General features: G+C 39.4%; 1 long non-coding RNA gene across 1 annotated transcript; it reads right to left on the bottom strand.

Annotated features, from left to right (window-relative positions):
- Positions 1 to 12,217: 12,217 nt before the first annotated feature.
- Positions 12,218 to 19,824, bottom strand: LOC310889231. Its single transcript, XR_014576470.1, has 2 exons — positions 18,464 to 19,824; positions 12,218 to 14,640 (listed from the first exon to the last, which is right to left on the bottom strand). It is a non-coding gene; the product is annotated as an uncharacterized lncRNA (long non-coding RNA).
- Positions 19,825 to 25,841: the final 6,017 nt, after the last annotated feature.

The raw sequence follows: 25,841 nt of genomic DNA, 5'->3' as shown, positions 1-25,841 counted from the left end.
CCCCGAACCATTCAGTGGTAAATAACATAGTAATCACAAAGTTTTTGTTGGAATATTCTGATTTCTGTTTACTTTTGCTAAGTCTTAAAATTGCTTACCTGGGAATGACATTTTTGTGAACAATTTGAGGTCACTACTTCTTCCTTTCATCGTTGGTCTGTGTTATCTTCCTCATTGGAGAGATTTTATTTATCTATCTATCTATTTATTTATTTATTTATTTAGGGGTAATCAGGCAGTAATAATAGACATCCTGATGTTATCAGACCTAGGAAAGGGATGCTGTATGGCTTGCAAGTGTTTCCGCCATTTCTGTATAATTTTAGTCAGGGAACATGTTCAAATCATGAAAAAATACAGATCTAAAATTTCAACATATTAGATAGCATTTAAACCCAGAAGCTATAAATGTACACTTCAGCTCTAAAAGCTCTTGTAATTGTCTCTTCCTTATCTTGAAAGAAGGATAATTTATCGCATGTTTGTTAAATGGAAATAGTACACTAACATGCAGTTGCTATAACAACAACTGCATCAAAAAACATACCCCAATTTACCCCAGCAAAGTGCTTATTAACCACCTTTTGCTATAGTAGACTTGGGATTATGATTATATTTTAAAATACCTGGAATATGTAGCTATTCAGACCATGCATGTGGATATTCAAGGACAATGTTTCAGCATATGAGAGAAAATAAATAAGACTCTTTCTCCACTCTCCTTCATTGTTTTCTGCAAATATTAGCTTCCTGTTTCACCATTCTCCTGCTTTCATTCCATTAATCCCTTGCCATGTTAGAATCCACTAACAAAACCATCTTTTTAATGGGCTGTTTGAAACTTGGGTTGTTGAACTCATATACCACTTGCTTTAGCTTGTTGTATGGGTTCTCTGTTACAAAGCTTGATTTTCTGTATGGACCTCTGCAAAACTTTGCATTGCTTTCATGACTGCACAGCTGAGCTGCAGGGTCTTGTTCTAGCCAGACTTTCTTGATCATACCATTCTTGCTGCATGCTGTCTCCATTTTGTTGCTGCTGTCTATGTTTTCACCTCTCAGGCTTCTTGTGAACCTTCTTTTCCAACACCTTGGGTCATGGTGGTTTATGGAAGAGAAAGAACAGCTGATTCATGAGAGAATGAAGTTGTTCTGACAAGGTGAAAAGTTTTAACAAGAGGGGGCTATCATGGTTCCCTATTAAACATCTCATGTATTTGCAGTTTAAGGCTTAGCAGCTAGGGTCTTTCTGTTCCTCTGTGCTTCTATTCTAGATGCTTCCCATCTGCCCAGAGAAGCTGTGCATGTCCCATAGCTGGAGGTGCTCAAGACCAGGTTGAACAAGCCCCTGGGCAATGTGATCTAGTGGGAGGTAACCCTGCCCATGGCAGGGTGATTGGAACTAGATGGTCTATAAGTTCCCTTCCAGCCCAAGCTGTTCTATGGTTCTATAGCTTATGGCCAACAAGCCATATGATCAAGCTCAGCAGCTGAGTTTGCAATATAGAGTGCCTTCCCTGGAGTGTGGGGAGGCCAAGAGGTTGAGACAAGAAAGTCCTGACAAAATCTGTTTACACTCATTCTGTCATCTTTACCAAATGCCATTCCCAGTGTCCAACCTTGCTTTTCACTTCTTTCTACCTATTCTCCCTTGCATGTCATAATGATTCTTCCCTCTTGCCAGTGTTTTGCTCTTTGGCTCTTTGCAGTTCATCCTCTCACTTTCTACCACTCAGTCTCCTAACTTTCTCTCCAGCATTCTCACTTAAATTTATTTATTTTGTCTTTAAATGCTACAGTTATATTCAGTTTTGTTGGTGTGCTCAGATTACCATTCCCCAAAACAGTAGTCCTCTGATAGAGACAAGCTGTAGTATGCCACTTGGAAAAACAAACAAATGTTACAGACTTTCAAGAGTGAATCTGAGCTGGCTTCAGCTAAATGTTGAAGGCTGAGAGCTACTACATAACTCATATCCTCAGAAAATCTCCACCTACACCCTCCTTATATACAACCCAACTTTTTTTAATATCTTTATTTTGACTTCCCGCAAAGGATACAAAATACATACGTAAGATGTAATAGTGAGCAGTATAACAATTCAAAGCATGATTCAGAGCTGAACAAACAAAAGTTAGAGTTTGTCAGCTTTTCTGTATACTTTTTTTTTTTTTTTTTCTGGAGGAGGATGTAGTCTTAGGATCTGGATTATTATCTACACTCTGTTCCCTTTTCTATGACAATTCAAACAAATGTTTTGGTGTATTTAGTGGAATTAATTTTGCAGTCTCCAGTATCCTTAACGATTAAAATTGTCTTCCTAGGATCAATATCATGTTATAACCTCAAACTTTAAGGACAAAAATTATTTCAGCACAAGATCAAAAATAGGACAATTAACTTTTTTTTTTTTTTTTTTAATGTAAGGTTGTTATAGGATGATTTAGATGACTCATCAACTTTCACATAGTATTCTAATGCTGCAGAATGGTTAAAATCAGCTTAGCAAGCTTTCCCCTAATTGCTCAGTTCAGGCTGCTGAAAAAGGTGAGTTGTTCAACTTTCAATATAATTATAATATCTCTCTTGCAAAAAAAAAAAAAAAAAGCAGACAAAGAGTTTCTATTGCATCGGTATGCATTTAAACATAACAGTAAGGTGAGAAACGGTTAAGATTATTCCCCACAATTCTTTCTGTTAGTAGTGGCACATGTTCTGGTACTTTTGCCCATTAACTGTTTCAATACTAGGAAAGAGCCAAGACCTTTAAGAAGTGGCACAGTGCACATTCATATGACTATACTCTCTTTTCCAAATGCCCTATCCCCCAAAATGAATCTCATCCATGATAACTGCTGGCTGGGAAAATCCCTGGACTTTTCTGTTTTTCAGACTGTGCTTAATTACTGGCTGGAAAAGCACTACCTGGCAGAGGCTAAAACTCTGCTGGTGCAGTAGCTCCGCTTAGTTTACATCACTGAAGCATAAACACAGGGACTGTGACTGCCAGGTCTGTGGGTATAGAAACATTCATTTCGAAAACCAGGTATTACATAGACTTTGCTGGAAAAATTGGCAAGTGTCTCATATGTCAGTCAGGTCTTGGTCAGGGATACTACCCTTACTTGGTATCAGTGGGCTTAAAAATATTTAGCATTTTCAGATAATAGGAAACAGACACTCATCCCTCTTCATGTAAGACATTCATCCCTCTTCTTTCTACCCTTGAGGTCTTGTCCTGAGACATACATATATATACCCTTTCCACATAAATATATCCAAAACAGAGGGTGTCATTCTCCCTGCTTAATTTGACTATTCTTGAAAGGTATTTTGAAAAGTTACTTGAATACTTTCATTGTATTGGAAAGAACATATTTTCTGGTTTTGTCAACCCGTTGAGTTTCAGCCAAGCCCATAGTTTTGGTAACTTTTTTTTTTTAACAGTTGTGGTAACTGGTAATTTTTCTTAGTTTGCTTTTACATTTCTAGATCCTTTCATATTACCATGATTTGACAATATACAATTATTTTATTTGTTTTGTATGCTTGTAACCTGCAGGCAGCAGCTTTGCATCTAATAAATGATTCTGCCATAGAGAGACTTGGACAAAGCAGACTTTTCTGGTGATGTTCATTGCCTGTAAAAAAGAATTACACAATGAACAGACATTTATTCCAGATCTAACTGCCTATTCACACAGTTCAACAGACTGTCAAATTAACTGTAATGGTGCCTTCTGGTGACTTTGAATAATACAAGTCTGTGTCTTCTCAGATTTTATTTTTATGTATGTATTTATTTATTTATTTTTCCTGTTTCTATTTATGTGGATGTCTTGGATGTCTGTGTTCAGGTTTTGGTAGTGGGGCAATGGACCCAGTGCAGGACGTAGATGAGACCTTCAGCAAAGCTCATGGAGTGTCTCTGAAAACATTTGAGCTAGAACAGAGAATTCTGTCCAGGCAGAGAATGGGGTGAATAAACGAGAGAAACTACAGAGGGAACGTCAAGAGCAGAGGAGGAGGAGGTGCTCCATGGCATGGGAGCAGGGAGTTTCTGCAGCCCATGACAGATCCACGCTGAAATTCTAAAAGGAACTGCAGCGAGTGGAAAGCCCACACTGGAGCAGGGGATAAGTGTGAGAGTAGGAGTGGCAGAGAGAAACAGCTAGAGGTGTTGTTTTATTCCTTGTCTTTGTTTCTCCTTACCTAAATCTATTTTAATTGGTGATACATTGAACTAATTTTCCCCAAGTTGTCTGTTTTGCCTGTGATGCTAAATGGCAAGCAGTCTTCCTGCATTTACCTTGACTCATAAGCTTTCTTGTCCATATTTTCTCCACCTTGTCCCACTGAGGAGGGGGGAGTCAGCAGAAGGGTGGGTGGCTGGTTGTTTGCCAAGGATAACCCACTCCAACGGGGTTAAGGGATAGCATGGAAGACCAAATGGATGCTTTTTCCCTGATATACAGGTATACATTTAGTCCGTTCCTGTTTAAATTAAAGCTCCTCCAGGTAAGTTTTAAGACTCCCTGAAACTTAAACTCTGACTATTCGAATGAAAAAGCAAGCAGAGAAGTACCTTGCTTAAAGACACATATAGTGGTACACTGTGTACACACCTGACGTATGCATGGTGTATATAATATTTTTAAGCATAAGAGAACCTACCTCCATAAAATTTTGAGATGGGAAAGACAATTTTGACTCTGTCATTAATTAAAGATTTTACATCAAATGTAACATAGTCTACACAGACAAAGAAAAGGTTATACATGTATATATATAAATATTCAATAAGAAGGAAGGATACAGCTGCCAAGTGAACAACTAATCCAACCAACCCAGCTGTTCCCTGGATTGTCCCTGTGTGAACAACTTGCCCTCTGGCTTCCAATAATTACATTGCATACAATTGGCAAGTGGTATTTCTTCTTTAACTGAAAGCCAGAGTAATTAATCAGTGCAAAGTCCGGTACATCACATAATCCCTGAGAATATGTGGTTAATAGTACAAGGAAAAACCTTACCTAGTGTATATAATCCAAATGAAAGAACATTATTAGCTTGACAGGATACAAGTTTCAGAAAAACACAAAGGATTTAGGAGCTAAAATTCCTATAGGCTTTAAATAAGATCTAAATTTTAAGTTTAGCTGTGTATTGTTTATAAATCAAATCATGTTTTATCAACCTATATGTTCAGATTAATTGAAACATTTTATGAATTCAATATAATTTCAGGTTGAAAAAAAAAATATATATAGTTCCTCAAAGACATTTCCCAATGGAAAAATAATAATCTTTATTCAACTTGGAATACTGTATTATTACTAATGTAACTCATACTTAAAATAACAAAATTCTCCAATAGTTTTGGAGTTATTTATTCTAATCATTTCCTATGTATGTTTACTTTTGTGCAATTGCACTCTCTTTTTTTTGACAAGGAGTTTGAGAAAGCTGGTACTTGGTTGCAAAGTATTTTTTTTCTGTATATTTTATTTCCTTGTCATTTTTGGAAAGAATAATTCCATTATGACCAGATTTGTTTACTCATATATTTATTTATTTAACTTCATACTATTTATCTGAACTATATAGAGTCACAGAAGTGTCCTTTTAATTTTACCTAATGTAAAACATGATAAAAAAAAAAAAATCTGTTTTGAACTCACTGTACTACTTTTTCACCTTGTAGTGAATTTGTGAAAATGCTTATAAATTTAAAATAAAAATTAAATAGGTGTCTGTTTCTCAATCATATGTAAAAATATTCAGTTGAATTAGAAGTCAGACCTCACTCATTTATTTGGGAAAACATGTTAGTAACTAAATAGTTGGGAACTTTTATTGCAGTGGTCTAAATCAGCATTGCTTCATTAACATTATTGGAGCTCCACTGATTTCAATAGAACAAAGCTGATTAACTGCAAATACTCCAGCATTTAGTTTCCAAATCCAAAAGAGTGATAGCCTCTTGTAGGAGGAGATAGTTTCCCTGTCTGCTGTAGATATGGAGTCTTATGCATACATAAAACATAAAAACACACATCAGTGTGCCAACAGGTTTTTAATTATTTATCACACCCAGAACATAGAGTGTGATAACATTCCTGAAGTCGCTTTTTCATTTGTTATAGCAGGTTTGCCTAATGAATGTTCAGTATTTGTTTGCTAAGCATGAATGTAAAATGGAGCAAAATAAGATCCTTGTCAAGGACCATCTAAATGGTAATGCCAGTGTTGCAAAAGGTGATAGTCTGTGTCCCTTTTAAACGATTAATTCCTACTTTTCCAGCATAGGCTGCCTGCAAAGCTGGCTGATTTAGCACCTGCTGTTTTGGACTAACTAAGTTTTTTCTAAATGTCTGTATATAATAAAAGGTATATATATTAAAGGTGTGCTTGCAGCTGAGTGTGCATGCAGGGAGGGGGTCTTTTATAATTTAGGGGCTCTGTGGAGATTTTTTCCCTCCCTTTCAGAAAGGTAATACTTGAAGAATACATACATATATATTTATCTATGGTATAGGACTCAGATATCTTGTGTGTGACACTCAGAAAGTTCACGGAGACAAAATTTCTCTTGACACTGAGTGTGCTGCCACCTGAAATTACAGGTCTTGTCTGGAAATTAGATCCATAAAATTTTTTGTTCAATACAGATACAAAATGAAATCCAACATCCATGTGTGTCTATTGCCTACTTAGGCTATAAAAGTACATCTAAAAAAAATTTAATATATTAACTAAATTTTAGGTGTCTAAATATAAAAATTACCATATTAAACTCATGTTCAGCTGAAATCCCAGAGTACCCAAGGGTATAACTTTTTGGATGCTCTTTGGCAATCACGCTTCCGATGCTCCTCAGGCATTGATCCCTTAGCTGTTCACTGTTGTGTACACATGTGCCAATGGAAACATTTGTTGGGTAGCCACTGTTAATTGGATATCTGAAATTATGAGAGTTTTTTTTTGTTTGTTTGTTTGTTTTTTCCCTTATAGATATTTGAGATGTGAAATAATCCTTTTTAGGTAGTGATTGTCGATTAAACAAGGGTATCATGAAACTGTATCCTGCCTAACTACAAACACAGCTCCTTATAGGACCATTCCATAGCTTTGTGTTCCCATGAAAACTCTTCTCTCTTTCCCCTTTCCCCTTAGGTCTGTGTATCAGACCTTTTAGCCACCACTTCTACTGAGTCTAGTGCATTTGGGCTTACTGAAAACCTTAATGGAGACCTTGACACTTGTCCCCAGTTTATAGGAAACTAATTGATGATATGGGCAATGAACTTGAGGTATCCGTGTGTCAAAAGAGAAATGTTGCAGTTAGTGCAGGTTAAGATAGGAATTTTAGTAAAGAAAAAAAAAAAAAGAAAAAAAAAAAGAAATGTAGAGTTGAACCTACATTAAGATCAAAATTACAAAGACTTCCATGACTGAAATTGCTGACCTGAGCAGTACACTTGAGGTCACATGAATGAATCTACTTCTTATGCTAATTTACATGACCAGGTTCTCAAGGGCATCCAGGGACTGGCAGACAGCTGAGCAGCTGAGCACAGACATTTGCTCTCTTCCACCCACACAGTGGAATGGGGGAGAGAATCAGAATATAGGTAAAACTCATGGGTTGAAATAAAGACAGTTTAATAGGGCAGAAAAGGAAGGAATAATAATAACAGCAACGACAATAATAATAAATAATAACAAATAATATATAAGGCAAGTGATGCACAATGCTTGCCTCTGCTGACTTATGCCTAGCCAGTTCTGTTATTGCTGAGCATGATGCCACATGGCATGGGACATCCCCTTGGCCAGCCTGGGCCAGCTGTCCTGGTTCTGTCCTCTCTCAGCTCCTGGTGCACTCCCAGCCTCTCGCTTCAGGGCAGCACAGGAAGCTGAAGAATCCTTGGCTCTGGGTGAGTGCTGCTCTGCAACAACTGAGACATCAGAGTGCTAGCAGCATTATTCTCATCCTAAATCCAAAACACCGCATCATGCCAGGTACTACAAAGAAAACTAATCCTACCCCAGCCAAAACCAGGACACCCAGTAAAACAAACTGACCCTTTTCCAGGGAAGGAAAGCTGCCTATTTATTCAATATGAGCATCCAAAGTAAAAAGAGAAAATGGTATTGAATGTGAACAAAAATCCTTAATTTACACAAATTCAGTATAATATTGCTTTCTTTGTTAGTCCTTTCTAGTCTGCTTAGTTATTGAAACTAAGTCATTTAATTTAGACTCTAAAGGACTGTTAATTTTGTAATTTCTGGGGTTAAAAGCAGACTGTCAAATGAAACAATGAGGACTTGTGCTAGGGACTTAAGAGCTCTTATTGATCCCTGGTTAAGCACAGAATTATTTTGTGGTAATGATCAAATTGCTTAGGTGTGGTACTTCTCATTTAATATTAACTGTCTAAAAGGTGTTAAATGCAAATTAGGCATCACTGAAGTACCCAACAGAGTAAACAGAGAAAAGGATCCTTTTCCTTTGTAAGGTCTCTGACCAACAACATAATACACCTTCTAGAAGTATTTCTCTAGGACCTAGACATGTGGCTTAGCCCCTAGCCTCAAATGCCAGTTAGGAGAAATGACCTCTTAACTTCAGTGTCATTTTTCAGAGAGTAGTGCCTTTCTAAGTCAAAGGGTACAAACTCCCATCTCTAAACCCACCCTCATGCACCAAAAATGCTGCTTTCCAAACCAACTGTCCTCATGCTTCTTGGTCAGAATTTTATTTTCCCTATGTTCCATCCTTATTTGGTCCTCTGGCCTTTTCCTGTTGTTCAGAGATCTTTCCAGGCTTCCACATTAGGCAAGCTGATGGCTTGAAGTTCACTTAATAAAGATTTGAGCCTGATCTCTATAGGTATGGGACTTAACTTGAAGCTTCCAGTCAGAAGTCCCAACCAGATGTTTTCAAACAAAATCTTTTCACAGTGTGCTGTGAAATTTTCCCAGGAAAATATGCTATAGTTTCAACAGAAAAGATTCTCAACTCTAGGATCAAATTTCTACTGTATGGAAAGACAGATCTCTCGACCTCTGGATAGTATTTTATTTTGGATATAGGGTTCTTAGAGTTTCACTTTGGGTTAAACCTGATTCTAAGTTTTCTTACTGCTTTATTTCCTTGACAAATTCTGAGCTTTCTTTGATTGAAGTTTCACTTCTCCCTGTGCATTTGGAAAGTTCTCCTTCAGTGATCACACTGGGACTACTTTAGTTCTGTATTTCAAAACTAATGTCAAATGTATGTCTTCTCAAGTACAGACAAGGTCACTGAATCCTCTATACAATCACAAGGTGACTGGCACCACTACATTTTTTTTGTCTATAGTAGCTGTTCCCCATTAACTCTATTTTCTATTTAAGACTACTCCTACATTCAGCTTTTTCTCTAGAGGTTAATCTTCATGAAGAATGTTCTAATATTCTGTTTGCTGAAAAGAGTCCATAATGACTTCTTTCTCCTCCCTCTTGTTGAGGATATTCAGACACTGACTGTCAGTATCAAATGAAAAACTCTCAGCAGTAGTGGATCTTGCACTGATGTACAGCCATGCTATTCAAAGCACAAGAGAAAAGAATAGGATCCCAGAAACATCACAATTTTGTCACATTTTGCCATTCTAATATTACTGCTTATCTGTGCTGCTAGTACTGTACTGTGGCTGGCAACATAATTCAGCTGGAGTGGAATGGGATGTTGGCCCCACGGAGCACATGCAAATTGTTGAGAGACTGGCAGCTTTCTTTTGCAGAAAGTACATGCTGAGCATCTCTGGATCTACTAAGATTATGCTGCAGCTATCATTCCTTCCCTGGAAGCTTTTCCATTCCTTGTAACTGCATGTACTACATGTTTTTTTCACTTTTTCAGGACACAAACAACACCGCAAGCAACAGCAGTTCTGAAATTTTCCTCTCTTACCACATTTCGAGTCATGACTTTATTCCTATTTTTGTTTTCTGGTTTTAAATCTGAAAATAGATTATTTATATGTATTTTGAGCATTCTTTTCCTTTCTGTGTCATGTTTCTATGTGATGCAGCCCTTCACTCTACTGTGTTGTTTGCTTTTCTATTTTTGCCTTATGCATTTGTTGGACAGAAAGAACAGATCTTTTTATTATCTACTTCATCATTACTTTTTTTTTTTTTTCTACAAAAGCAAGATTATCAGTTCCTCATTGCATTTCATGTAATCTACTTTCAGGGGTCTCTAGTGAGGAAGATATCATTGACTCCTAGGTAATCTTTGCCAAATTTTCAAAAATATTACCTTATTATGATCCCTGACACCATGAATAAATAATTTCATTTCTTTTTACAGCACTCTCTACATATTTGCAGGTTGTTATCAGCTCTTTCTGATGTTATTTTTTCCAGCAAAACAACAGCAAGCTGTTCAGTCTTTCCTCCTAGCATACATTTTCTGAAATTGTGCTTGTTTTCTTCTTGACTCCCTTCAGCTGTTCAATATTTCTTTTGAAATTCAGTGTCCCAAAGTGGATAGCTTTCCTTGTCTTTCTAACTTTTCTCTCTTTGTTCACAGTCTTGGATATGTCCAAATAAGATATGATATTGCAGTAAAATAACCCTGCTGGGGCTACAGCTGAAAAGCTATTGTTAAAGGTCATATATTTTCTGATCTTTACAGTGAAAAGAGTAATCATACACCTTTGAAAGTTTACATTCCTCTATGGTGGTAAAAGATGATTAATTGTTCAGATTTACAGTTATTGTGCAAGAATTTCTTAAAAACTCTCTCATTTGTCTGGGTAGAGCATTTCTTCTTATTACAGCAAATAGTAAGGGATTTTGTTTATTTGTTTACTTGTTTAATTAAATTGGAACATAAAACAATGCTCTTCTTGTTTTCTGCACTCAAATTTAACCAAGTCAGAGTGCAGGAACAAGCATTCTGTTTTGGATGAACGTTGTGAATATTGTTGAACAGAACAGCGGGGTTTGTTTGTTTGTTTGTTTATGATGAGTTTGTCTTAGATAATCAATACACTGAGCAGAATTAAGTTCACAGAAGTAGAACTTCTGGCTAAGAGCCCCTCAGTTTCAGTTTGACATTTTTGGTTTAAGGAGACCTATCTTCAATATTTATGATTGTTGTATGCTCAAGGAAGATAATTTCAGTGTTTACTTTTAGCATAAATCTAAGAATAACTTCTTTGGGTGACTGATTCTGGGTAGTTTATGTGTCTTTGATGATAATTGTGAGAAACACTCTGTAGCCAATAACATAGGCTCAGGCGAGGATCTCAGTGAAGTAGTAATTTATTCGTGATTGCAATGGCGGGTGTCCCACAAGTAGGACCGCACCTTCTAGTCACATAGTACAGCTTATATACTTTCTTTCTCGACGACCGGGACCCTCCCCTGTTTCCCCATTGACTGGGTAATCCAGGTTCACAACCTATCCGATACTTCACAGACAATACATGGCCTTCAGTTGCTGGCCTGTTAAATTTCAAATTTCTTTTGACTTTTTTACTGTTTTAAGTGGTAATGTTTCCTCACTTATCTGATTTGACTTGACACCGTGATTTTCATCTAATTGCTCTAAGGAGTCCGGCTGTCTGCATTTTACAAGGTTTTCTGTTAAGCTTTCTTATCACTGCAAGCATATCTCAATACCACATTCCTTCCCTCTAAACAATGTAACTCTGCAAAAACAACATTTTTATTCCCACATAATGTATTAGGACTATTACAAATAGAACCACAGAATCACAGAATGTCTTGGGTTGGAAGAGACCTTAAAGAACACCTAGTTCCAACCCCCTGCCATGAGCAGAGATACCCCCCACTAAATCAGGTTGCTCAAAGTCCCATCCAAACTGTCTTTGAACACTTCCTGGAATGGGGCATCCACAGATTCTCTGGGCAACCTGTTCCAGCCCTTTACCTCTGAGTAAAGAATTTCCTCCTCATATCTAATCTGAATCTACGATCTTTTAGTTTAGAACCATTCTGTCTTGCCCTATCACTCCACCCCCTGACGAAGAGTCCTTCCCCAACTTTCCTGTAGTCCCCCTTTAGGTATTGGAAGACCTCTATAAGGTCTTCCTGGAGCCTTCTCTTCTCCAGGATGACCAGCCCCAGATCCCTCACCCTGTTGTGAGAAACACTCCGTAGCCAATAACTTAGGCTCCGGCGAGGATCTCAGTGAAGTAGTAATTTATTCGCGATTGCAATGGCGGGCGCCCCACAAGCAGGAGAGCGCACCTACTAGTTCCAAAACACAGTTTATATACTTTTTGATGACAGGACCCTCCCCTGTTTCCCCACTGGAGTGGGTAATCCAGGTTCACAATCTACCTGATGCTTCACAGACAATGCCTGGCCTTCAGTTGCCGGCCTGCTTTTGAGATGGTAATGTTTTCTCCCCTTATCTGGCTTGACTTAACATAGTGATTTTCACCTGATTGCTCTAAGGAGTCTGGTTGTCTGCATTTTAGGAGGTCACCTGCTGAGCTTTCTTATCACTATAAGCATATCTCAATACCACATTCCTTCCTTCTATACAATGTAACACTGCAAAAACAACATTTCTATTCCCACAATTCCCCCCTTTTCTCTTTTTATAATTTGTTGATTTTTGCAAAATTTTTCTCTAAGATGTAATCTGGTAGATGTCTTCCTCTTCTTCACTTTCTTTGCTTTCCATTTCCTCTAATATCATCATCTTATCTGAGTAGGGTGGTGGATCCATGGTCATTTGTTTCAAAAGTGCAGTTTCAATTAACCGCTGGACAAGTCCCCTTACACAGGGGATAATGCAACAACCAATGGCTGTCAAAACTCCTGCTACTACAATCAAGGATGTAAATATGGACACTACCATCCCTTTCCATTTACCAAACCAAGATTTCAACCATCCTGTGATGGAAGTGTCTGCTCCTGAGTTTTCTGCCAATTCATTGGCAAGGGTGGTAAGCCCTTGCAATGCTCTAGTTACTGTGCCATCCAGGGCAGTATTGTTAGGGATAAAAGTACAAAAACGGTTGCCCAGCATCACGCACACACCACCCTTCTCCGCAAGAATCATATCTAATGTTATTCTGTTTTCCCAAGCCATTTTGCTGGTGGCATCTAGTTGTTCAGCGATTCCTCTTATCGCATCTCTTGTATAGTTTATGAATCTCTGCTGATTATAATAGATATAATTAATCCAATCCACATTTTTATTAATTGTTACCCACCAGAACAGTGACTCAAACCCTGCAGCAATTTGATTCCTGGCTTTATGTTCATCAGGAACTCCTCTAGGCACCCCAATAGAATCTATGTACGCTCTATCATCAAATGATACTCCTAAGCTTCTTTTACTTCTTCTGGGTATTTGTGATGTTTCTCTTTCAAATGCCAGGGTGAAGGGTATAGCTAATTGAACAAGTGCACAAGTGCCTCCCCAGTTAGATGGCAGGATGGACCGTAAGATCTTCCCTCCACAGTACCACGAGAGATCTGCCCTGGGGATCTAAAGTCTTGAATAGTTTCCCATCAAGTCCTCAGTAGCATTCAAGGTCCTCGTGCACAAGGCAAATTCTCCCAGATGCTGGGTAGCACTCACACCCTGCCGTGAGAGGCAAGCTGTATGGTTATCTATAGCTGTGGAGAATGCAGGGGGAACCCTGATATTGCTATCATGCGAGGAAGGGAATAACAAAGAGAGAGACTTACAGGCCTCATTTCCCCAGGCAGTCTTTTCTTGGTACAATGCAATCATACATCGCATTCCCTGGGAATCCTTGGTCCACCCCAATGGGCAGGGCACTATCTGGGCAATCGGTCATCCCGAGGCACAAGCATAGCAATTGCTATGGTTGAGACTCTGGACAGTATATTTGACCCATGCTATCCAGGCATTCAAATCCCCATACCCTGTTTCAATCTCAAATGTTTGAACTGCCGCATTTCAAAGAAGGCCTCCTGTTTTCTCTCCTGTTTTCTCCTTGAGTTTCTCCCTTTCTCTGATGGAAATAGAGGATCGTTTCCATACAGCTATTCTCAATCTGGCTGTTGGGTCTCTACCAGTTATTTGTTCTCTCTGCTCAATTGTCGTTGGGCATTTAAATCTCCACAAGCTAACACCTCACAAGCATCAAACATGACAGATCAATCACTAAAAACAAAATTAATAATTGATTTTTCCCTGTCATTATTTTTAAACCTTAGGTTTCCAAATAATTATCAATACAAAGAATAAGATATACACTACTACCATAACAAACCCCCCTTGGGAACACTTCAATTCACTATAGGCCAGTCCTTTCTCTCAATCACAAGTCACACTCATTAGTTACCTGTGAAAATAAAAGGTTAGTTTACAATTGCAAGCTCTTATCCCGCTCAGAGTCCACTATGAGATTTTTCTCTTCGATTTCAGCTTCCAACAAGTCTTCTGTAGGAACAGCTTCCCAGGTACTAGGGTCGATGGATGCCTTCACTCGAGTATAGTGAGTCCAACCTTTTTCCGCAGTTCCTATGGCTGTTTCAGTGGTTAGTAGTACTTGGAAGTGTCCTTCCCATTCGGGCCGGAGTTGATCCTTTCCAGGTCTGAATCAGGACCCAATTTCCCACGGGTCCTGAGAAATTACAAAGAAGAGGACAACCCCAGAATACAGTTCTTAAGAAAACTCTCTTGTTTCGAATTGTGGTATCTCATCCCTTCTGCCCAGATAGGGTAATCCGAACAGCATCTCATACGGTGAAATTCCTATATCATTTCTTGGTGCTGTTTGAACCTGTAGGAGTGCTAAAAGTAAACATTTTACCCAAGGAAGTTGGGTTTTTAACACTAATTTAGTTAATTGCTTCTTTAACGTCTGATTCATTCGCTTTGCCTTCCCAGAAGAGGAGGGGTGCCAGGGGGTGTGAAAAGCCCACTCAATCTCTAAGGCCTGCATTAACCCTTGCAGTACTTGTGAAGTGAAATGACTTCCTTGATCTGAATCAATGTTTTCAGCTATCCCATATCTAGGGACTATTTGCTCCGGTGATACCTTAGCCACCGTGTTTGCAGGGGCAGATACAGAGGGGAAAGCTTACACCCATCCAGTCACGTGGTCAATTAGGACAAACAAGTACTTAAACCTCCCTCCTTTACGTAACTCAGTAAAGTCTACCTGTATACTTTGTAAAGGTCGAATCCCTGGCTCCCGTCCCCCTCTAGGTTAGTTTCAAATGACCTTTTTATTTGCCTTTTGACATATGGTACATCCTCTGCATATTTGCTTCACTGAAGTGTATATTCCTACACAGACATACTTTCTTAGCACAACATCACACATTGCTTGCATCTCCCAATGACTCTCTTGATGTAAAACTTCATATTTGCCTCATTGGTGCTTTATTCAGCATTTCTCTCCCATCAGGGAGTATCCATTTTCCCTCAGGCTTTGTGGCTCCTGATTCCTTAAAGAAATCTCTCTTAAAAACTTTTTAGTTCTTTCTTAGTTTTCAACAATTCCCTGAATCCTCTCTGGATTTATTCTCAGTTTTCCCTCAGACGTTAGATGCCTTAAATACCTGACTTCTCTTTCTACATATTGTAATTTATTTTTCAATACTCCCAAGCCCTGCTTTCCCAGAAAGTTGAATAGCTTGTTAGTAGCTTCCTTCACAACTGTTTTCTCCTGTCCTGACAATAAACGATCATACACATTTTGTAATAGAAATTCCTCCTTGGGAGGTTGGAATTGCTCCAAAATCTGTTCTAGAACTTGCCCAAATTAATCGGAGGCCCAAATTAATCGGAGTTTTACCCTGAGGTAAAACTGTCCATATGTATTGTTGCTTCCGTCCCCACTTCAGAGTCTTTCCAGTCAGAGGTGAATATATCTTTGCTCTCAGGGCCTGAGAACACTCCATTAATACCACTGTTATTCCAGTCTACCAATTTACTATTTGAATGCCCAATTTCATCATCGAATCCCTTCCCAACAAGTTAGTCCCTGCCTTGGGTACATACAATAATTGCCCAGAGATCATTTTATCCCCTAGTCTCAGCTTGGTATCCCCCAAAGGTGGCACTGTTATCCCAGCCCCTTCTACCCCCATCACTTTTTAGGGTTTCATTAGTTAATTTAATCCCTGATACTTTACAGGCCAGTAATGACCTAGCTGCCCCTGTGTATTGTGTTTGATGGCAAGGTTCGGGAGGGGGCTGCAGTGGCAGCCCCCACGAGGAGAATCCAGAAACCACCCCGTGGCAGATAAGGGACAATTTCGTCCGGCCCCAGAGGGGCCCACCGCTGCCCAGAGCCAAGCCATGAGCAACACAGTCCGTGCCTCTGTGAGAGCACATCCACGAAAACGAACAAAAACCTGCTGCTCAACAGCAGCTGGGAGAGCGAGGAGTGAGAAACCTCCCCGCAGACACCAAAGTCAGCACAGAAGGAGGGGGTGGAGGCGCTCCAGGCGCCGGAGCCGAAGCCCCCTGTGGCCTGTGGAGAGGCCCCTGGTGGAGCAGGCTGCCCCCCCTGCCCCCCCTTCTCGATACTTGGGAAACTGACCAAACACCACAGCAAATATACCAAAACTTCTAGACTGTTACTTAGATAATGCCTACATCCTCTTTCCCTGCTCATTCAACTTTCCCAACTCATTCAAAAAAACAGCTCTGTCAAACATTACATACCACACCTTTAACACCTTCAATAACCCTTTTTAACACTTCTTCTTATCTTTCTCCAGCCTGTACTTTCTCCAAAGTCTCAGTCATTAGCCAACTTAATTCCATACCTTTCTCCCTCATCCCATTTTCCTTCTCTCCTCCTTCTTCCACTCCGGATATTCCTACCTGAAGTGGCCAGCCTGCCCACACTTAAAACATCCTATCAAAGCCTGTCCCTGCTAAGATTCAGGCCACAACACGGGTAGCTTTCCTTGCCTGCCATTCCTTCATCTCTCTTCCCCTCTTTTCCATCCTGGCCCTGACTCCCCCTGAAGATTTTCTTCCTCTTTCTCCAACCCTCTGCCTGACTACCTGCTACACTGTCAATACCATTAGTTTCACTCTCTGCTTTTCCTTCTCATCTCCCCTCCTGACACACACGTTCAGGGCCTCCCACAGGAGGGCCCCCCAGTGACTGTTCACTACATCCCCCCCCACCTTCTGGAGCATTTTCTGTGCATCTTGCCAGGCTTCAATCACAAAATGAACTTTCAAGAGCCCTTGGGATACCGGGTCCTCAGGATTCATCCCCAAGTACTTTCTCATTCTGACCCCAAGTCTCTCAAATGATTTCTGTGTTGCACACTATTATTCTTCCAGCCAGGATCGGCAAGTGGTTATTTCTGCCCTGCCAGTATTACCCCTGGTCCTGGAGGATGAGTTCTTTCCCATTTTTGTATAGCAGCTCTCCTCCTGATCATTCCCATTTCTTTCCCTGTAAACAACATATTTATATACATAATTCCCCCCCCCCAAGAGTATAAGTTTGGTCCTAGGAAACTCCTAACCTCTCTGCTGGTAAGGAGGGGGGGAAGTTCACTTAAGAGGATACACAGTTAGTGCTAGTACTGTTAGTATCAGGGAAGGCAAAATTATCAGTACCTCTTCTACCTTGTTCTAATTCTTGCCAGAGCCTAGAGTACGCTCTTCTCTAGGGACAGTGTTAATTGCAGTCCCTGTCTCCTTTCCTGGAGCGACTGCTGCTGCCACCGGTGCAATATTAGGATTATAGGGAGCATAACTTGGCTCCTCCTCCAAAAAAAAAGGAATCTTATTGTTTACACATAAATTTCAAGCCTGAATTTTCATCAGGCCCGTATTTTGGCCAAAATACTGCTGTTTCCTTAATTGGTTCTTTTGTCCAGACTAATACACAATATTTAACCTTTTTTTTTTTTTTTTTTTACCATCTCCTCCAATTTTGAGATTATTTTTCCAATTTCTTATAATTCTTCAGGAAGAACTTTCGGTAGGCACTCCCCCAGGGATATCTCCCTGTCCCTTGGAACTCATATTTCCCAGTTTTCCTATTCTGGAAAATGGGGGTGTACTGCCAAGCACTTCCCCATGCAAGGGCTACCGCACACCTATGAGTTTACCAGATTCCCTGGTGTACTTCCGAGCACTTCCCCGTGCAAGGATTACTGTACACCAAATTTCCCTGGTGTACTGCCAAGCACTTTCCCGTGCGAGGCTTACCGCACACCAAATTTCCCTGGTGTATTGCCAAGCACTTCCCTGTGCAAGGGCTTACCATACACCAAATTTCCCGAGACTCTTCCTTTCTCTCCCTTATCTCCCGCTTCGTCCGTCTCCGGCCGCGCCCCTCGCGGAGCTACGGAACCGCGGATCAGGACTCCACACTCGCTTCGTATAAAAGTACGTCTCAGTCACACGTCACACATCACACAGAGTCTCACCCGACCCCCAAGGCAATACTTAATATTTCTTACCTTGGTCTGTGCACAGAGTTACCGGATCAATTCTTAAAACCCGGAGTGCCTACCTTCTTCCCTTCCCCACTCCTTCACGGATCCTGCCTCTTTCATCAGTCTCGGGCCCTCTGTCAGCTCTCCGCAGAACCGCCGCCGTCGATGCACAGGACCGCCGAAATCAGCGGGGCATGCCTTCCTGCTGCTGCAGCGGTGGGGCTCCCCGGTAGGTGACTGGATCCCGGACGAGCCCCCAAATTGTGAGAAACACTCCATAGCCAATAACTTAGGCTCAGGCGAGGATCTCAGTGAAGTAGTAATTTATTCGCGATTGCAATGGCGGGCGCCCCACAAGCAGGAGAGCGCACCTACTAGTTCCAAAACACAGTTTATATACTTTTTGATGACAGGACCCTCCCCTGTTTCCCCACTGGAGTGGGTAATCCAGGTTCACAATCTATCTGATGCTTCACAGACAATGCCTGGCCTTCAGTTGCCGGCCTGCTTTTGAGATGGTAATGTTTTCTCCCCTTATCTGGCTTGACTTAACATAGTGATTTTCACCTGATTGCTCTAAGGAGTCTGGTTGTCTGCATTTTAGGAGGTCACCTGCTGAGCTTTCTTATCACTGTAAGCATATCTCAATACCACATTCCTTCCTTCTATACAATGTAACACTGCAAAAACAACATTTCTATTCCCACACTGTCTTCACAGAAGAGGTGCTCCAGCACTCTGAGCATCCCCGTGGTCCTCCTCAGGACTCATTCTACTAGGATAGTTCTGGAGAAACTCAACACGCTGCTGTAAAAGTATGTGGTGGAGAAGAGGTATAAGACAAGAAAGGATTTGGGAGAAACAAAAGGATTTGCAGTCTCTAGTTAAAGGAAGGAATGGGGATGGAAACAGGAGTGACAGTGATGTGTGATTTTGAGCCATATATTAAGCATTTTAGGGCCATTAAAACGTATCTCTCACTGTAAACATGATTAATTTCAACTTTTGATTGAAACATCATTTTGCAAATTCCTCCTTCTTTGAAGACATCTAATTTCTCTGGTCCATCTTTTTCCCCACAGTAACAAATTCAGTCTGGCTTTGGATAGTACTTCACCTCAGAAAGGGGTCTGAGTCCTCCTGTTTTCTCCAGTTACTGGCTCACAGACAGAGGAGAAAATCGACTCCTTTGGACTGAAACTCATGCGTCAAGGATCCCACATTTAGCTTGGGGCAGTTAAGAGGGTGCATGCAAAGGCATATATCATAGGAACAGAAGCATTGATGCTTCTGAGGCAGCAATAATAGTAACAGCTCAGGTGACTGAAGCAGTTCACACATTTAAAAGCAGCTGTTTCAGACTAAATTCATCTCCATGCAGTTTTCTCATTCAGTTGAGAACATTTCCTGGAGACGAATTGGCCACTTCACACTTCTGTGAACCTCCTAAACTGCAGATGGATGTGGAGAGCCCTTTGCTTTCATCCTTCCATTTAGAAGTCCTTTTTTTCAATACTGGCAATGTTACTGTGGCAATAGCAGTGTTTTGTGATTAATTTTATATAGTACTATACTGGAGAACCAGACTTCCTATAGTGAGGCTGAAGAAGAATCGCTGTCTCCCAGTAATCTCTTGAGCTATTTTGCAGTCTGGATGACTAACAGGATTGTGTTAAAACTTGTTTCTTTTGGTAGGAATGCAAACAGAATTAAGACTTTAGGATCCTGAAGCAAAATCCTCCCCAAAGTGAAAGTTATATACAGCACAGTATATACATACTTATTTTTTGTATGTGTATACATATGAGAATGTGTTCGTACATAAATATTCATAAATAGGCTCTTAATATGTGTTCTGGTACCTATAAAAATAGTTAATAAACACTAACATTTTTACTCTTTTTAATACCCAAGTGGATCTGGCTGCCTCTTTCTCACCACAACCCAATTTGTACAGTCCTTCAGGGATTGAGTTTGAAAATTTATCTGAAAAAAGCATTTTGGCTAATGGCTAACTGTGGTGTAAGGACCACACAGACACCAGGGTACTTTTAGGAGCAGTAACTGCTACTTCTTTATTGATGACATAACTTCATTATATCGTGTTGCCTCTCATACTGAGGACAGGCTCCCTTCTTATACTATTCGCCCCACAGCCGTACTTTTCCACTAACTATTCATTGGTCAGCAACTTTGCCAGGCAACCACAAACCCCCAGCAACTTCCATGCCCATGGCCACATTCCCACAGCTAACAATACCGAGGAGGAATAATTAAGTCTATCCAGTCAGTTCTGCTGTGGTCCAGGTAGTTCAATATGACATGTCAATTCAACATATTTCAACTGTACCTTTTTCATGTCTTTGAGGGAAAATACAAAGAAAAACATCATCAGAGAATGATTGTACCTGTGTTGCTAAACTCTGGTCTATACTTAATTTCTGGAAAATATACTACTGGGAACAGTGCAGAATTAAGAAACAACAACAACAACAAAACCCAGCAAACTGTGTACAATAAATTGTTTTGATAAGGTGAAAGAAATACAGAATCAAAGAATCATCTAGGTTGGAAAAGACCTCCAAGATCACCTAGTCCAACCTCTGACCTGACACTAACAAGTCCTCCACTAAACCATATCACTCTGGTACTAATAGTACTGCTGAGCATGCATGTACAGGAAGTATCAACTTCATCAAATCATACAGCAATGGGAAAAACTTTTGGTGAATGAGCTGATGGTGTAAGAACAGCCAAGAGATGAGAAAACTTAAATATACCTGGTTTATATCTGCTGTGTCATGGCCTAAGTTAAAAAACCAACCCCAGGAATGCAGAAGCTGGGGCATTGTTTACCTGAGGCCTTTTTTACCTGAGAAACACTATTAACTTATATTTTAACAGCAGGTGGAATTGGTTTTAATTATTTAAAGTAGTGTAAACTGGCCACAGGGAAAGTAATCACTTGAGCCAGAAGGAGTATTAAATGAAAGAATGCTTCAATTAAAATGTGTTGTAGTATATATATTGCTTGTAGTATATGCAGTATATATGTCATTTTGTATACTTAGTATATGTAATATGTATATCATTGTATCACGGGCTACTTCTGGTAACTGCATTTTCCAAATCAAGTCATTTAGCAGCATTCAGAAAATAACCTGCTTACTCCAGAAAATCAATCAATCAATCAATCAATCATCAAAACCTTCGTATACGGAAGCAGCATGAGAAGAGATTCAATTTTAATTTACTTCTTAAAAAATGAATTTTATTCAGGGAATGTTACTTAAGGGATCCAGTAGCTTATTCAAACTGGTGCAGGAAATGGTACAATATGAAATCATTCACTAACGACATCTCGCAAGAGAGAACTTAAAGTTCTGGTAACTTTTGTTGACTAAGGAGGTGTTGTGTTTTTCTGTTTGTTTATTTGTTTACTGTTAGACATTGTTTGATGCATTTCTTTGAAAAATGATGTAAAGTGATCAGCATGTGGGAAACTCAGTTGTCCTACACCTTTAATAAAAAAGAAGAGTCACACAAACTACATTTCCCAGAGTGCATTTCTCTATCTTTCATGTGTGGTTAGGCTCTTCATTCTTTCTCTTCTCTCAACTCAGAAATACAGCACTCTTGCCCTTACCTTCATCCCTAGGCTGTTTATGTGAAATGACCGTTCTTTGCTCCTTCCAGCCTTTGCATACATATGCAACGAAGAGCAGGGTGAATCACTTAGAAAGATGACACATTTTAGAGAAGTAGCATTGTTTGGTAGATATGATTTCAGGCTACGCAGATTTTTTTTTATATATATATTTTTTTTACTAAATGCTCGAGAAAAGCATGTTTGCCCAAATATTTGCCTGTCTGCCCACCTTTTCTTTCACATCTCTCTAAAATCTATGCATCTTTAACATATTGAAAACACCTATTTGCCAACCTTTCACTGACATTATCCTCACTTGTCACAGCACTGTATTACACCAAAATCAGCAGAGTTGATGCTCTTAACTGTGGCTGAAATGTGGTCCTTTCCATTCTCTCCTCCTGTGAGTCATTAAAACATGAGTCAAATCTTGTTCAGGTTTATACCCTATACAGAGGCTCAGAGACCTTGATTTTGTGGTAACCATTTAATGCACAGTGGCATTGAGAACTGTCTCCCTCCTCAAGAGAGAAGTATCCCACTGCTGATGTGAATGCCATCACATCAGTGGTCTCTGATTTTTGTTGTCAGTGATGGTGCAAGGGCAATTTCAGCTTCCCTCTGCATTTCCACTTAGGGGTGTAAAACAGCACTCTCAGGCTGAAAATTGTTAACTAATTTATTTCTTTAGAAAAGCAGAAAATAAATAAAATAAAATAAAATAAAATAAAATAAAATAAAATAAAATAAAATAAAATAAAAAATAAAATAAAGTAAAATAAAATAAAATAAAATAAATAAAATGCAGGAACAATGCACATTTTGAACTAGACTAATATTTTTACTTAGATTTGGCTACTGACTACAAGTCAGTGCTAATCTGTGGGTCATGTTTCCGCACCTCTTCCCATCTCATTTGTTGGTGGAAGTAGTCCTCTATTGCTGTGTGCTTTGTCTGCACTCCCACCCAAAGTAATAATAAACCTCTACTTGTTTCCTCCTTTCCTTTCTACTTGACTATTGGAAAGGCAAAGCAATGGAGAATCACAGCTTCTCAGAGCCTGACCTCTCAGCCAGCTTTAAGGGAGATGAAGAAGGACACTTAGCAAGACCAGCAAAGGTGACGGTATGTCTCAGTGTGTATGAGGGAGAAGAAATACCCTATACCTTCCTTATTCCTGGATTTTCACTAGTTTTAACTCCCACTTCACTACCTTGCCTAGACTCTTAGGTTGACTCTTGTGTGATGAAAATTTTTATGAGTGTTTCTCAGACTCGGACTCTGCAGACTCATTATGTTTGGAAGCTTGACTGTCCTTGAAAGACACAGCAGATTTTTATAAAGTACTTCTTCATATTCATGGAAGAATACATAATTTAATTTCTTGGTTCTAATATATATATGTGTATATGTATATATTCATTTGTACACATGTACATATACAAATATATACATATATATATATTTTTTTTGTCCGTGATCCATGAATCCTTGAGGTCTACTTCTAAGAGTTGCTCAAAAGATAGCAAGAACAGACAGCTTCTGTCAAGAAGCCATTCACTATCAAGGGGCCTGTACCTCCTTAGGAATATGTAGAGGTTCAACAAACCCTCACAAAAAGTTGATAGCCACTTCTCAAATATATTAGTTTCTAGCCAATATAGATGAATTACATGACATTAAAAAAAAAAAAAAAAAAGCGACTGTTTTTCAGGTTACTCACTAGTAAGTAGCAAAGTAATCCCGTGGATCATAGAATATTTGCCTATGACGCAAGTGCTTCATTTGAGAGGTTCCCTTTGGTTTCAGTAAGTGCAGAATAAAACTCTTTTCTCTTTAAAAAAATGTATCTCTTATTTATCTTATTTGGCAAGTTTCACTTAAGAGTTCGTATTTGGTTTTGGCCAGAACTGCTCTCTAATTTAATTCCTTGACCTTGAGGCTTGAGTACCAATATATAATTCAAATTTTAACATTCACAAGGCATAGCGTAATGAAAACAGAGTTCTTAGGAATAATTTTCTGATTTTGATTACATTAAGAAAACAGCTGACCAATCATACCCTTCTGCAGCATTTGTTCCATAGATACATGTATAAACCTAACAGAACTTATAAAATGACAGGTAGCTTCCAAAGGGTTGTTTAGAAACCAAAAATTGAATTCATACATTGCAAGGAATCAATCAGTGAAGCATTGCTTTGGTTCCAAAGGAGACTCTGAATAAGGGCTATGCTATGAAATTATTCCTGCCACCAGATGCTGTTTGTCTGCTTCTCTGCTCTAATTGCTATCAATAATTAAACACAGGTCTCTGATTCATATGCACAGAGGCAGAGATTCTTAAATTAAACATTTTAAAGTCATTATAGTACATTTTATATGTTCAGCTAAACACTGCACTCAGGCTGATTATGATTAAATATACTGATACTAAATTACATATTGATTCCATAAATATCAATGGATACCCAGAACAAATAAGAAGATTCCTGGTAAATAGAGCGAACATTTTAATTTCAGATGACTAACAGAAACTAGCTTATATTTATTTATATATGTTACATTATGTTGCTGGCACATTGTGCAAAGAGACAGCATCTCCCAGTTGACTTGCAGAAAACACAAAATAATTTCCATCCGTTTGGAAAATAACAAAGACAATGTTTTATACCCAAGTTTGTGTGACAACCACTTGAAAAGCCAAGTCTGAATTCAAGTGAAGCTTTCAGTTGTTAATCAGTCTGTGACAGACATGATCTTTTCCAAAACTATACCCCAAGGTGATCCTCACTCTCCTTAATAAAATATAGCCTGTGGTATGTCTGGGAAAATAAAACTAAAAAAAAAAATAATAATAATAATAAAAACATTCCTTTGAAAATGCCCACCCTTACCCCTTGGCAGGTTCTACAATCTGATGACATATTTTGCTTATGATGATTGCTGTTAGTCATACTACTGTCCTGCCCAAATGTTTGGCAGACTTTCAAGCAGAGGTATGATGATGAGCCATCTCTGGTGATTCATTCTTTCCACTACATCCAGAGAAGTTAGTGCAGTATGTCCCCTAATATCAGGCTTGCAAACTACAGATTCTCTGGAGTCTTATGCCACTGTGCAGACATCCTTCATCTGCTCATTCTGGACCTTTCGGTCTGTTCTCCTTTGTTCCCAGAAGCCCATGAGTTGCTTTCTGTAACTTCTGTTCAGTAAAAATCATAGAATGATAGAATCATTTAGGTTGGAAAAGACCTCAAAGATCATCAAGTCCAACCATTAGCCTAGCACTGCCAAGTCTACTACTAAACTATGTCCCTAAGCACCACATCTACACATCTTTCAAATACCTGCAAGGATGGTGACTCAACTACTTCCCTGAACAGCATGTTCCTATGTCTCAAAACACTTTCAGTGAAGAATATCTTCCTAATATCCAACCTAAACCTCTCCTGACACAACTTGAGGCTATTTCCTCTTGTCCTATTGCTTGTTGCTTGGGAGAAGAGGCTGTCCTCACTCTGCTACAGCCTCCTTTGAGGTAGCTGTAGAGCATGATAAGGACTCTATTCGACCCGACCCTTTGCGCCTGGCTACCCAGCTAATTTTTTACCCGGCGAAGAATACATCCATCCAAGCCACGAGCAGTCAGTTTCTCCAGAAGAATACTATGGGAAATCAAATGACAAAGTCTTTACACCTTAGCTGGGGCAGACTTGAGATAAAGTTTATTATCCATGGCATCCTTATTT

Source organism: Anser anser (genome assembly GCF_964211835.1).
Source record: "Anser anser genome assembly, chromosome: Z".
NCBI classification, from domain to species: Eukaryota; Metazoa; Chordata; class Aves; order Anseriformes; family Anatidae; genus Anser; species Anser anser.
Note: the sequence above shows the minus strand (reverse complement) of the source record. Positions and strands in the feature narration are given on the sequence as shown.